This window comes from Sylvia atricapilla, chromosome 24, assembly GCF_009819655.1.
Source record: "Sylvia atricapilla isolate bSylAtr1 chromosome 24, bSylAtr1.pri, whole genome shotgun sequence".
In the NCBI taxonomy this organism is placed as follows: Eukaryota; Metazoa; Chordata; class Aves; order Passeriformes; family Sylviidae; genus Sylvia; species Sylvia atricapilla.
The window spans coordinates 1,913,961-1,928,082 of NC_089163.1; the positions used below are offsets into that span (position 1 = coordinate 1,913,961).

The 14,122-nt window shown below is 64.9% G+C and overlaps 1 protein-coding gene across 1 annotated transcript in view; it reads right to left on the bottom strand.

The window, feature by feature from the left end:
* Positions 1-6,961: 6,961 nt before the first annotated feature.
* TINAGL1 (tubulointerstitial nephritis antigen like 1) overlaps positions 6,962-14,122 on the bottom strand; it is a 205,568-nt gene continuing 198,407 nt past the window's right edge. Inside the window, exon 13 of the transcript XR_010745326.1 lies at positions 6,962-6,978. The gene's annotated coding sequence lies outside the window, so the exon portion shown is untranslated. The remainder of the gene's footprint in view (positions 6,979-14,122) is intronic.

Consider the following 14,122-nt stretch of genomic DNA (forward strand, 5'->3'; position numbering starts at 1 on the left):
ACAGTTCACCCATCTCTGAGAGCTTTGGGGTGTCCCTGCCTCCAGCCTCATCGCCCCCGGGTGCTGCTCCCCCATCTCTGACGCCTTTAGGGTGCTGCTCCTCCCAACCCCAGCACCCCGGGGTGCCTCTGCCCCCAGCACCAACATCCCTGCAGTGCCCGTGCCCCCGGCCCTGTCACTCTTGGGGTGCTGCTCACCCCATCGCTGTCACCCCTGGGAGAGTCCCGGGGTGTCACTTGGGTCTTTCCTGTCCCCTCCAGGGCTGTCCTGGTGTAGGTGGCCTCAGTCCTGTCACCCCAGGGTCCTGTCACCCCAGGGTGTCTGATCCCGGGATTTTGCTCTTTCCAGGGTCCTGCTCATCCCAGCCCCATCATCTCTGGGGTGTCCTGCTGTGGGGACAGGACCTGCCTTGGGGACAGACCTGCCTTGGGGACAGGACGGGCTGTGTCACACGTGTCACAGCCTGGCTCCCTGCCTTGCTGACGGCCCTGGCACACGCTGGGGGAGGTTTTTCCCCCTGTGGGTGTTCCTCGTCTCTGATTTCCCAGAAGAGGAGAATTGAGAGGAAAGGAAAACGGGACTAAAGCGATGGGCTGTTGGTGTTGGCGAGGGCCCTGGAGCATTCCTGCCGGGAATCCTGCAGTGCCGTGAGGATTCACCCCTGCGGCACCCACACCTGCATCACACTGAGCGCCCCCAAAACCCAGACCCTTCTGTCCCAGCCCACCAACATTCCTCCAGGACGACTCCCAAAGCACCATATCCCGACCTCTGGAGCTTTTCCAGGCATCCTGCTCCCCGCAGAGCTCCTCCAGAGCCACGGCGGGTGACACAACCCCCTGTCCCCAGCACGAGCTGTGCACGGAGCCCAGCAGCATCCAAGGCCAGACTCGGAGGGGAAAACAATGTCCCGCTGTGTGAGCTGCACCAACAAGGTCATGTTTTGTCTCTCCCTCCCTCTCCCTCCCCGCTGGCACAGCAGTTCACCCCCCATCGGAGCGAAATTGCTGTTAATTAAAACAGGCGGCATCCTCCTTATTGACTTTTGGGTGCCAGTTGATAAAAAGCCCTTGGAGGGCTGCCGGCCTGGCCGGGAGGGCCGCAGTGTCCCCAGCGGCCACGGGACACGGGCAGGGTGTTCCCTGCTGGCAAACAGCGCTTCCAGGGAGGGGGTTGGGGTTGGAGAGACCCAGAGGGCGAGAGAAGGTGGAATTATGGACACACGGTGTTTGTTCCCAATCCCAGCTCCAGGCTGCGGGGGAAATCCGTGGCTGGGGAGCCCTTCCTGGTGTCCCAGCAGCTGTTCAGCCTCGGGAAATATCCCTGTCAAACCCACACTTCTCTTCCCACCTTCCAGGAGTGATTTTCAGCTTTTGCGCTGGAGGTCGTTTCATCCTGGTTCTTCTCTTTGGGAATGCAAACAGGGCTCGTGCTGCTGTGGCATTCCATCCCATCCCACCCCATCCCATCCATCCCATCCCATCAATCCCATCCCACCCCATCCCATCCCATCCCATCCCACCCCATCCCATCCATCCCACCCCATCCCATCCATCCCATCCATCCCATCCCATCCCATCCCATCCCATCAATCCCATCCCATCCCACCCCATCCCATCCATCCCATCCCATCCCATCCCATCAATCCCATCCCATCCCATCCCATCCCATCCCATCCCATCCCATTCCATTCCCATCCCATCCCATCCCATCCCATCCCATCCCATCCCATCCATCCCATCCCATCCATCCCATCCCATCCCATCCCATCCCATCCCATCCCATCCCATCCCATCCCATCCCATCCCATTCCCATTCCCATTCCCATTCCCATTCCATCCCTCTTATTCTCCCCTGTTCCCATCGCATCCCATCCTACTCCATCCAATTCTCTCCCATTCCCATTTCATCTTGTCCTATATTGTCCTGTCCCATCCCATTCCATCCTTTTCCCATCCCATCCTGTCCCATCCCCTCTGATTCTGTCCCATCCCCATTCCATCTTGTCCCATAACACCCTGCCCCATCCCATCCCTTGGCCCATCCCACCCCACAACTTTCCTGTCCCATCCCATCCCATTCCCATCCCTCTTATTCTCCCCTGTTCCCATCCCATCCCATCCCATCCCCACTCCTGGGGGGCTCTGGGGGTGCTGGTGGCAGCCCCATTGTGGCTCTTGGGGACAGTGACACGTCCCCCGTGCAATGGGTGCTTGTGGGGAGGGGTTTCCTTGGGTTTTAGGGGATTTATGGGGCTGGGCTCAGGCCTGGGCTCCTGGGGACTTCAATCCTTTTCCATGTTTTGCCAGAGGGGATGAAGATTTCCATCCCACTGCTCTGCCCTGTCCCAGGCAGGATGTGTAAAGGGCAGGACAAGGAGCAGAGCCGGGGGGTGACAGCGACAGAGCCGGGGGTGACAGTGACAGCCCCCCCAGCACCCCAGGTCCCCCTGGCAGGAGTTTTCCCGCAGTTTTCACTCCCAGGAATCCCGCCCGGCCCGGCCCAGCGTGGCTGTTCCTGCGGCGCTGCGGGAGGTGATAAATAACCCCATTCCCCAGGGCCCGGAGCTGCTCCTCTTCCTCATCCCCGGCCCCTGCCCGGGGCACCCAGCGCCTCTGGGGACACGACGGGCTGTGGGGACACGACGGGCTGTGGGGACACAAGAGGGTGTGGAGACAGGACAGGCTGTGGGGACAGGATGGGCTGTGGGGACAGGATGGGCTGTGGGGACAGGTCCTGCCTTGGGGACAGATCCTACTGTGGGGACAATTCCTGCTGTAGGGACAGGAGCTGCTGTGGGGACAGGTCCTGCCTTGGGGACAATTCCTGCCTTGGGGACAGGCCTTGGGGACAGGATGGGCTGTGGGGACAGGACAGATCCTGCCTTGGGGACCGATCCTGCCTTGGGGACAGATCCTGCCTGGGGGACAGGACAGGCTGTGTCACACGTGTCACAGCCCAGCTCCTCACCTTGCCGAGCACCCTGACACACGCTCGGGGAGGTTTTTTTCCCCCTCTGGGTGTTCCTCCTCTCTGATATCCCAGAGATTTCTCCTCCTCCCTCTGGAGCAGCTCCGTGGGGTGACCCCGCTGTCCCCAGCCGGTTTTTCCAGCCCCAGACACCCCACAGCTGACACCGGGATGGAGCACACACACCAGGAATCCCAAACACAATCCCAAATTTTCCCAGCTCTGCGGTGGATCCCCGCAGGGAACCGGAGCGGGGCAGGGAATCCTCCGCCTCCAGCGGGAGCTTTGGAAGGGGCAGGAATTTGCGGGATCCCCGCAGACGGCCAGATGCCGGTCTGGCTGCTCCTCCAGCAGATGGACGGGCAGACAAATCTCTGCTGCTGCTGCTGCCCGCCAGATCCTTGCGGATGTTGTTTTTCCACTTTCCAGACCTACTTAAACTGCGGCTGATTATTAATTTATTGGGTGTTAAGCGCCGGGAGGCTGCAGGGTAGAGCAGGGAGCTCAGCCCCGGAGCTGGAGAGGGACAGAAAGGACTGTCCCCAACCCCTGTCCCCTGTCCCCACCCCCTGGTCCTGCCCCGCATCCTCCCCAGCCCTTAACGAGGAATTAAGGCAATTATTTATTCATGGAGCCGCTCCGGGATGAGTTAAAGGGGCCCAGCCAAGGCGACCGACAGAGGCGGCAATAAAACCAGAGGGATTTCCACATTGATTTATAAATAGCGAGGGAATTAACTAATTAGATCTCTCCCGGGGAGAGAATTCCAGCAGGGAGAGTGCGGGGTTGGATGGGGAAGGCTTCTGTCACCTCGGCGGGGATGGGGACAGCCCTTGGGGACTGCCCAGAGCTGCTTTAGGGTCTGGGGGATGCCTCTATAGGGTTTGGGGGATGTCTCTGTAGGGTTTGGGGGATGCCCCTATAGGGTTTGGGGGATGCCCCTGTAGGGTCTGGGGGATACCCCTGTAGGGTCTGAGTGCTGTCCCTGTAGGGTCTGTCCCTGTAGGGTTTGGGGGATGCTTCTATAGGGTCTTGGGGATGTCCTATAGGGTCTGGGGATGTCCCTGTAGGGTCTGTCCCTGTAGGGCCTGGGGATGTCCCTGTAGGGTCTGGGGGCTGCAGCACTTTGTCCATCCCAGGACATGGACGCTCACCTGCGGATGTTCTGGATGCTCATCCCACGGGATTCGGGGTGAAGGGACAGACCTTCCTCAGCTGCAGCAGCGAAACCCTCCATGCTGTGGGATTCCTGACGGGAACAAGGCCCAGCAGGAGGAGCAGGGAACCTCTCCCCTTCACCAGGCACAGCTCGTGGTCAGTGACCTGTGATGATCACCTGGGAAAAGCCTCCAGGGCCGAGCCACGCTCTCCTGGGAATGTCACAGGCCCCGGGAGCAGTGTCCCCAAATCCTTCCTGCCCTGGGCAAGGCTCCAGCCCGGGAGGCCGTGGCAAGGCTCTGACTTCCCCTAGAAACACATGAAAGGGCCCCTTCTTGTATTTGCCAGAGCCCCGTCATTTTTTGGGTTGTGAAGATCCCATGGCAACCGGCGCCTTTTGCGACTGCACTTTGGCTCTTTCTGGGCTCGGCCTCTCCCCTCCGGGGGGATCATCCCGTGGGCTCAGCCCCGGGCCGGTCCCTGCTCGTGCTGGGGGTCGAGGAGCAGGGAGGAGAGAGGGATCTCCTCCTCTCGGAGCCCACCCGCCCTTCCTCAGGGTCAGCGCTTGGGGTATTTGCAGACACAGCCAAAACCCCTCCAGCCTCGTCCTGTGAGCCCCAGAGTGACAACGGGGACAGTGGCGGGATGTGACAGTCCCCACGGACATGAGCTCAGGGCATTTGGGGGCTGAGCACTCCCACAGGACCTTTCCCAGCCTCGTGGGATCCTTCCTGACAGAACAGAACCCCCCAGAACAGCCCGGCCCGGGCATCGCACTCATCCCACTCATCCCACATTCCCTATCTCCCATATCCCGGCCTCACGCCGCGTCTCAGGCTGATAAAGAGCTGCCTGACCCTGAGCACTGTGAGAGCAGGACGGCTGCCAGGGGCAGAACCCCGGGAATGTCACATCCAGCCGGGAGGAGCCACCCCGGGCTCAGCTCCCCTGGCCCGGGCAGGGTCCCCCAGCGCCGGGGGCCGAGCAGGGACAGCTTCCAGAGCATCCTTCCTGGCCCAGAGGGACGTTTATAATGGAAACAAAAGGCAGGCCGGCTCCAAGTGCAGCTTTTCCCGTGCTGTTTCCTGGCTCCCGCACGCCACGGCCAGAGGGACAGCAGGGGAGTGTGTGTGTGTGTGTGTGATTTGGGAGCCCAAAATCCCACCCAGCTCCACCCTCTGCTATTCCCGACACTTCCCTTTGTCCAAACCTCTCTGGGACCCTCTGGCAGGGCTTTTGGAGCTTTCCCTTCTCCAGGGGTTTCTCCAGAACTCTCCCAGCCCTCGGAGCATCTCCGTGGGCTCCTCTGGCCTCTCTCCAACCATCCCACAGCAGCCCGGAGCTGCAGGTGCGGCCTCACCTGAGCAGGGCACACGGGGACAGATCCCTGGGCAGCGGGACACCCCCTGTCACCCCTCCCCGGGGCTCGGTGGCCTCCGGTGGCCGGGATTCGGGGCAGGGGAGCGGGGCCGGGACTGCGCGCTGCCTCCCCCGGGAGCAGCGGGATGTAAAGGGCCCCTTTTCTCCCGGCGAGTCAATGTGGCTTTTTGTTGCTCTGCCGGGGCTGATACCGCCGAGCGGGGACAGACAATAGGTGCCATTGTTCCCTTTTCAGCGACATCTGACGGGCGCAGAGAAGAGGCCAGTGTGTGTGTGTGTGTGTGTGTGTGTGTGTCCGGGCCGAGGGGGGAAGGGACCCGCAGGAAAAACACAGGGACACTCAAACCGGCCCTGGATGTCGCGATAGGCAGCGCCAGGAGGATGCTGAGCTCCTGGGGAGGTTGGAAAAAAATCCCCCGGGTTTGGGTGGGCGCGGAGCTCGGAGAGCGTTTTGGGGTGATGGGGGGATGTTGTTTGTGGTACCCAAAGCGTGGAGAATCGTCCCCCAAAGGCGCGAGGTGCCCGCCCCGCTCGTCCTAATGGAATATTAATTATGGAAAAGCTCATTAAGGAGCCTGAGAGTGTCAACAGCACCAACGCTCGAGCTGCTGCTGCCTCTCCCCCAGCTCCTGGCTGGGTTTTTTGGGGGTACCTGAACCCCCGGGGAATCCAAATAAAAAACCTCCCCCCAAAATCCCACAGGGGTGGGGTGAGGAGCAGAACCCTGCGGGGGAATCCCGGCGGTGCCAGGGCTGCTCTGCGACTTTCCAGCAGAAATCCCCTCCTTCCCTCCATCCCGGGCTGTCCCTGGCCGGGATTGCTTCACCGCCAGAATTCCCCCTCGGCTCCGAGCAAACCCCGAAGTGTCCCCAGGGTCGCGGCTGCCGGCCCACGGACACCTCGGGGGTGGCTCCGGGGGGGTCGGGTCTCGGCTGCGCTTTTTGGGGATCCCTTTGCCCCCCCAGGGGGATTCCAGCCGTGCCCAACCTCCTCTGGGACCCGCGGGATGCGCTGGGAGGGGACACGGAGGGGTTTGGGACCCTCCAGAGCCAGGAGCTGCTCCCACCCCTCCCCATCCCCGCTCGGCTTTCGGGGGGGGTCACCCCGGGAAGGGGCTCGGCAGCCCCCCCAAATCCCACCCCCGGGAGGGTCTCGGGCGGGTTTGGGGCTGGGGGCAGCGGTGTCCCCACCCCCACGGCTCGCGGGGATGCAGCGGAGGATGCGGCTCGGCCACAGCGTCACCATGGCAACGGCAGCGCGGGGGGATGCGGGAGGAGCGGGGACAGGGGACAGCGGGACAGGGGGGACAGGGGGGACAGGGGGGACAGGGGGACAGGGGGACAGGGGGGGACAGGGGGACAAGGGGGAGAGCGGGACAGGGGGGACAGGTGGGGACAGGGGAGGACAGGGAGGACCGGGGGGACAGGGGGGACAGCGGGGACACGGGGGGACAGGGGGGACGGGGGAGAACTGGGGGGACAGGGGGGATGGAGGGGGACACGGGGGGACAGGGGGGAGAGGGGGACAGGGAGGACAGCGGGGACAGGAGGGGACAGGGGGGACCGGAGGGACAGGGAGGATCGGGGGGACAGCGGGGACACGGGGGGATAGGGGGGATGGAGTGGGACAGGGGGGACCGGGGGGACAGGGGGAAGAGGGGGGGACAGGGGGACACGGGGACAGGGGGGACAGCGGGGACAGGGGGACAGGTGGGGACAGGGGGACAGGTGGGGACAGGGGGGAACAGGGGAGATGGAGGGGGACAGGGGGGACAGGAGGGGACAGGGGGGACCGGGGCTGCAGCGCTGCCATCGCCCCCAGGGCTGGCTTGGCCGCGTCTGCGGTCACCCCACATCTGGATTTGTACACATCTGGCTTCTCCCAGGTCTGGGTTCACCCCAAATGTGGCTTTTCCCACATCTGCATTCCCGCAGCTCTGTGTTCTCTCTCCTCTCTATTTTTCCGTGTCTGGACTCACCCCACACCTTGGCTCACCCCCCATCTCCCTTCTCCCAGCTCTGGCTCCACCCCACATCTGCCACCAGCGCCCCGAACCCGCGCTCAGCCCTGTCCCGTGTCCCCCCAGCCCTGGGCTCCCCCCGGGCGGGTTCCCGCACCCCGGGGCTGCGCTCCCTCTCGGCGGGTTTTTGGGGCTGCAGCACCCCGGGAAGGGCCGGGCTGCGGGGACGGAACATAAAAAGCCGCCGCTGTTTGTTTTGGCGAGGCCAAAGCTTTAACTTTGAACCGCGGCCGTTTTTCCTCCCCCTCTGTCCCCTCCCCGCCCCTCCAGGGCTCTGAAACCTCGGGGTGAATCCCCCCTGAACACCGCGGGGGGCTGCAGAGACCCCCCAAAATCTCTGCTTGGAGACACCAGCGCTGGAGCATCCCGCTCCTCTCCGCCGCGCTGGGGACACAGCGGTGCTGACACTGCGGGGACACTCGGGGGACACTCGGGGGACACTCGGGGGACACTCGGGGGACACTCGGGGGACACTCGGGGGGTGGCAGCGGCTGGTGCTGCCCACCTGGCCGCCGCTCGGGCCGGCCCAGCCCCCTGCAGCCGCCCGCTCGGCAGCTCGGCTGGAGAAAAGCCCGCGGGCGCTGGAGTGACCCACTAACCTTCTTCTCCTGAAAAATGCATGAAACGCGGGCGGCTGCGGCCGGCAGAGGCGCGGGGGGCTCGGGTGGGCACCGGGGAGGGCACCGGGGAGGGAAGGGAGGAGCTGATGCCGCTGCCCGAATTTTTAAGGGGAGGTTTGGCGGCGTTTGAACGGCGGCGCATCCCTGGGCACGGCGGGGTGGGGTGAAATCCACGGGAATCGCACGAAATCCACTGGTTTTCCCCACTGGAAGGGATGGCAGGAGCAGTCCAAACCCACCCCGCACTGAGTCACCCCCCGCTCCGCTCGGTGTCACCGCGCTGTCCCTCGGGTGACACGGGCGGGTGGCAGGAGGGGACAGCCTCTCCCCGGCGCTGCCATCGCAGCAGCCCTGACCTGGTTTCTCGGCAGCTCCTCCACGCCTTTAATACACCCCGAGCAGATGGCAGCCGGCCGGGGGGGCCGGGGACAGCGAGGGGACGGCGGCTCGGCCCCACCGAGGGACAAGGACCCCCGTGTCCCCCTGGGGACCCTCCCGGCGGCGGCAGGGGTTAGCGGCTCCTGTGGCATGCGGCTGATTGAATTTCGGTCTCGTTTGCACGGCTGATTGCCGCTGCGACACCTCCGAGGAGGCGCGGGGATATTTTTAGCTGCTCTGCGGCTCGTCCTGAGCCAGCCCCGGGCAGCCCCCGGGCGGTGTCCGACCCCGGAGTCCCCTCGGAGGGGCACAAACCTTCCGTGGGAAGAGAGGAGGGTTGGCGGGCTTCGAGTTTTGCCTTTGTTCCTGCGCTCACGGCAGAAGGAGAAACGAGCCCAGGAACAGAGAGCAGCGCAAGCTGGGTTCAGTCAACAGCGGAGCTGCTCCATCGCTGCCCGAGAGGGGCTCCTGCCTCGCCTGGATCCGCCTTTCCCATCCTTTTCCCTCCGGAATTCCCCGGCCACCGCCGGCTGCTGAACCTCGGCAGCGGCCTGAGGGAGGAACTCCCTTTGGAAATCCCTGGAGCTTCCCGAGGGCTCAGCCCCGAGGGTCCGGGGATGGGCTGGGGACATCCTCAGGGGGATGCGACCCCTCCGGCCCCGCCCGTGTCCCCTCCGGCCCCGCCCGTGTCCCCCCAGCGCCAGCCACCGGCAGCGCTTCCCAACTGCCCGCGGCTAATTAACAGAAATTGACACTGACTAATTAACCGTGCCGCCTCATTAGAGCCCGGATGCCCAACACCCTGCGAGCAGCAGGCGGCCGAGGCCGGGCTGTCAACGCGGGGTGGCCACGGCGGCCACCGGCCACCTCTGTCCCCTCCCGCAGCGGGAGCGTCCCCAGGGCTGTCCCCACGGCTGTTCCTGTGTCTGTCCCCACCGCTGTCCCCACGGCTGTCCCCACAGCTGTCCCCACGGCTGTTCCTGTGTCTGTCCCCACCGCTGTCCCCACGGCTGTCCCCTCGGCTGTCCCTATGTCTGTCCCCACTGCTGTCCCCACCGCTGTCCCCATCGCTGTCCCCACCGCTGTCCCTATGTCTGTCCCCACGGCTGTCCCTGTGTCTGTCCCTGTGTCTGTCCCCACCGCTGTCCCCACCGCTGTCCCTATGTCTGTCCCCACGGCTGTCCCCGTGGCTGTCCCTATGGCTGTCCCTGTGTCTGTCCCCACCGCTGTCCCCGCCGCACGGCCCCTGTCCGGCTGCCAGCAGCGACAAGGAGATGGGTCCCTAATCCATTTATTCCTGGCTGCAGCCTGTCCCCGAGCCCCGAGGGACACCGAACCCTCCGGGGGTGACAAACCCCGGCTGAGGGGCACGGAACGACCCCCGGGAGGGGCCGGTGACAGCCAGGGAGAGGCGAACCCTGGGGGGAAGGTGACACCACGGGCAGCAGAGCAAACCTTCCATCAGCCCGGCAGGAGACAAGGAGCGCTCCCAGCCCCGGCCGGGGGCGGAGGGAGCGGCGTGGGGACAGCGCACGGGAAGGTCACCGCAGCCCCGGTGACACGCAGCTCGCCTGGGCAGGAAGGAAAAGGAGAATTTTTCACTTCTCTGTTTGCTCCGGGAAGCCGGGGGGAGGCTCGCAGGTCCCGGCCTGCCCCGCCTGAGTCACGGCCCCGCACGTCCGACCGGTTTTTGGGGACACCTTTGGGGCTCGGCGTGGGAACGTCCTGCCCTCCGCAGCGCCCCGGAGCCGGGAGCGGCCCCGGGACTCTGAACTCCCCCAAAAAACCGCGTCCGGAGGTGGGGTGTGGATGCTCCTGGAGGGCTCCTGCTCCTTCCCAGCGGCCCACGAGCCCATCCCCGGAGCGCTGGGTTATGACAAACCGGGTCAGAGGAGCCCCAAAAGTGATGGGGGCCGGGGAACCGCCTGGGCCGAGCCCCGGGGCCGTTCGATGCTTTTCCCTCCGAGCTGGTGGGAAAATGCGGGTGGGACAGGGATGGCGACAATCCCACATGGGGCTTTGGGGACCCCGAGGAGGACACAGAGCGCTGGAGAGGGGCAGCGCCTCGGGATGGAGCCCCGCGGAGGACGGCCGGTGCTGGGAAAAGCGGGAATGCTGAGCTCGGAGCAGCCACAGGCGGAGGGCAGGAAGCGGGGCCGGGGCAGGAAAAGCAGCTCCGGGCTCGGGGCTGGGCGGAAAAGCAAAGGAAGAGCCGAGGAAAGGCTCGAGGCCACCGAGGTGGCGGCAGGGGGAAGCTGTCCCCGGCCAGGAGCTGTCCCGGTGTCCCCTCGGGGAAGGGATGGGACACAAAGTGGCCCGTCCCCGCAGAGCCTCGGGCTGCCAAAGGTCCCCGTGGGGCCGCAGGTCCCGTGGCGGCCACACCTCGGCACTCGGAGCCTCGTGGGAGATCCCCAAAGCGGGGACACACACCCTGGGGACAGCCCTTTGGTGGCCTGGAGGTGACACTGCCACCCGCGGGGTGTCACAACTCCAGGGCTGTGGGGTGGGTTTGGGGGGTTTTTACATTCCTTTGGAGTTCCGGGAGGGTTTTTGGGGGGGGCTCAGCCTGAGGTGGGGCCACCCCAGCGCCTGACACCCGGCCGGGGACGGGCGACATTCCTGACACCGCCCCCTCTTTCCTCCACGACTTCTTGGGAAATATCCCAAAACTCCCCGGAGCCTCCATCCGCCCCCTTCCAGCCCTCGAGCACCTCCAGCTCAGATGAATTTTCAGGAATATTCCGCCCAAACGGCGGCGGGGGCCGTGTCCCCCATGCCGGGGATGTCACCCCGGTGTCCCCCATGCCGGGGATGTCACCCCGGTGTCCCCAAACCCGGAGAAAAAGGCTCTGGAGCTCCGGGAGCCGCCGCGGCTCCTCGGGCACGGAGCTGTTCAGTCTTTAGGGACAATGGCAGCGGAGGAGGAGGGGGACAGGGGCGGGAGGCTCCATCTGGCCCCGGAGCTCCGTGTCACCAGCCGGTCCCCGCGGGTGCTGTCCCCTCTCCCCTGCACCAGCGCCACCGATTCGGTGACGGGAGAAGCTTTTTTGGGGTGACTCCAGGGTCCTTCTCCATCTCTGAGTCCCTCGTTTGAATGAGGAAACGAGGACGTGTGTGTAATTGTTAATGAGGATGCTCCACGCTAATTAAGGGTTTGTAATTACGGCGGGCCGGCGCCTGGCGGGCGGGGTTTGGCCAGGTGAGCCCTGGGGAAGCTCCGGGGTTGTTGTGCTCAGCTCGGATCAGTTCAGCATCTCCAAAATTTGGGTGTCCCAAGGGGGTCCGCGGCTCCGGGGCAGCGCCCAGGGGACGCTCAGGGCTCCCCCAGCCCGGGGGATGCGGACAGGATCAGCACTGGGGTATTTTCCCCTCCCTGATGCTTTTCCTCGTTCTTAATCTCACCCCAAACCTGCTGGGGTGTGAGGTGACGGCGAGCAAACGAATCCTTAATTAATCACTTTGGGGATTCGGCTTCATTAATGTAAAAAAAAAAAAAAAAAAAAAAAATACGAGGGAGGAATGAGAGCTGCCAGACTCTGGGTGGGGTCACCTCTGGGTTTGGGGGATGTCCCTGTCCCTCCCCACCTCCTTGTCCACATCAGGAACTGCTGGATTTGGCCGTGAAGCAGCCAGGGATGGGCTGCGGGTTTGGGATGGATGAGGAGGAGCTGGGAGGTGGCTGAGAGGTCTCCAGTGGAGCTGCAGGATCCCCCAAAAATCCGGGATCCAACAACCCAGGATCCCCCAGAAATCCGGGATCCAACAACCCAGGATCCCCCAGAAATCCGGGATCCAACAACCCAGGATCACCCAAGGACCCAGGATCACGCAGAAATCTGGGACCAGTAACCCAGATCCCCCAGAAATCCGGATGCAGCAATCCCTCGTCTGTGCTGAGCCGGGACCAGGCAGGAATCAGCCTCTTGCAGGTCCCAGGAACTGGGATAAGGGTGGGAGACGCGTCCTCCCAGGAATGCTGGGGCGGGTTTTAGGGGAAAACAGCCACTTCCCATCAGCTGCATCCGCTGGGGAGCGGATTCCGGAGGGAGGAGGGTGAAGCATTTTGGGTGTGCACAGGGAGGGAGAGCTCCGTGGGAATTTCTGCCGGGAATTTTGTCTCAGCGTGGTCGCTGTCCCGAGCTTCTGAGCTTGGGGACAACCCGGGATGTGTCCTGGCTGATGGGAGCCCCGTGTCCCCTCTGGGGGACTCCAGGCCGGGGTGGGACCGGTCACAATTCCCGCACTTCCATGTCATCGCTTCCCTCCCGAGGGATCCTGGTCACCTGCGGCAAACCTGCTCCTGGCATCTGGCTGCTAATCCCGGGATTAGCGGCCGTGGGGAGGGCGGCAGATGGAGCCCGGGAGCCCCGAGGGGACAGCCCGGGAGCCCCGAGGGGACAGCCAGGGACCCCAGAGGGGACAACCCGGGACCCCCGAGGGGACAGCCCGGGAGCCCCGAGGGGACAGCCCGGGAGCCCTGAGGGGACAGCCAGGGACACCCGAGGGGACAGCCCGAGACCCCCGAGGGGACAGCCAGGGACCCCAGAGGGGACAGCCCGAGACCCCCGAGGGGACAGCCAGGGACCCCAGAGGGGACAGCCCGGGAGCCCTGAGGGGACAACCCGGGAGCCCCGAGGGGTCAGCCCGGGAGCCCCGAGGGGACAGCCAGGGAGCCCCGAGGGGACAGCCCGGGACCCCAGAGGGGACAGCCAGGGACCCCAGAGGGGACAGCCCGGGAGCCCCGCTGTCACCGAGCCCGGCTGAGCCCCCACCGGAGCCGCCCCCGCGGTTCTCCCGAGGGAATTCCCAGCGGGATCTCCCCCGGGACATGATCCGTGCCCCGAGGCCCTGGGAAAACCCCGCTGGAAGGGAAATGACACGTGGCGCTGCTCCCGGCTCTTCCCAGCCGCGGGAACGGCGTTTCTGGGAAAGGCGACAATCCGCCTCAGTCCGCCTTCTGCTGGCCCCCGAAATCTCCTCCGCGGCGCTCTCGGGGCTGGGAGAAAGGGAAGGAGAGGAGGAAATGGGAGGAAATGGCTGCGTGATTCCATCCTGTGAACCGCCCCCTCCCAAAAAAAAAAAAAAAAATCCATCTCCTTCAATCTCGGGACCAAAAAACATCCATCTCGGGGTGCCAGAGGGGAATAAGGGAGGGTTGTTTCGGGGTCTCTGCCCCCCAAATCCCAGCCAGGAGCCCCCCTCGGCCCCGTCCTGTGGCCGGGTGTCCCCAGGGCTGCGTGCTGACCCCAGGGTCCGCGCTCAATGGGAGGAAGGAAACCCTCATCCTCGGGAAAAGCTGCCCACGGCCGCTTCCTCCCGCCGTGTGGGGAGCGGGCCGGGCCCCCGACACCGGCCGGACCCGGCTGGAAAACCCGGCGGGACACGGCCTTCGGGCCGGGAGCGGTCACACGGGGGATGGGGACAGGCTGGGGGCCGCTCGGTGTCCCCAAAGCCGCGGGGGCAGCCGGGGGGACTCGGGGGGCTCCAAGCAGCGGGACCCGGCCGTGTCCCCGGGAGTGGGGGTCCCGGTGCGGGTGTGAGGTGGGGGTGAGGGAAGGCACAACCCCGAGGGCTCCGCCGCCTCTGGCTCCCCTCC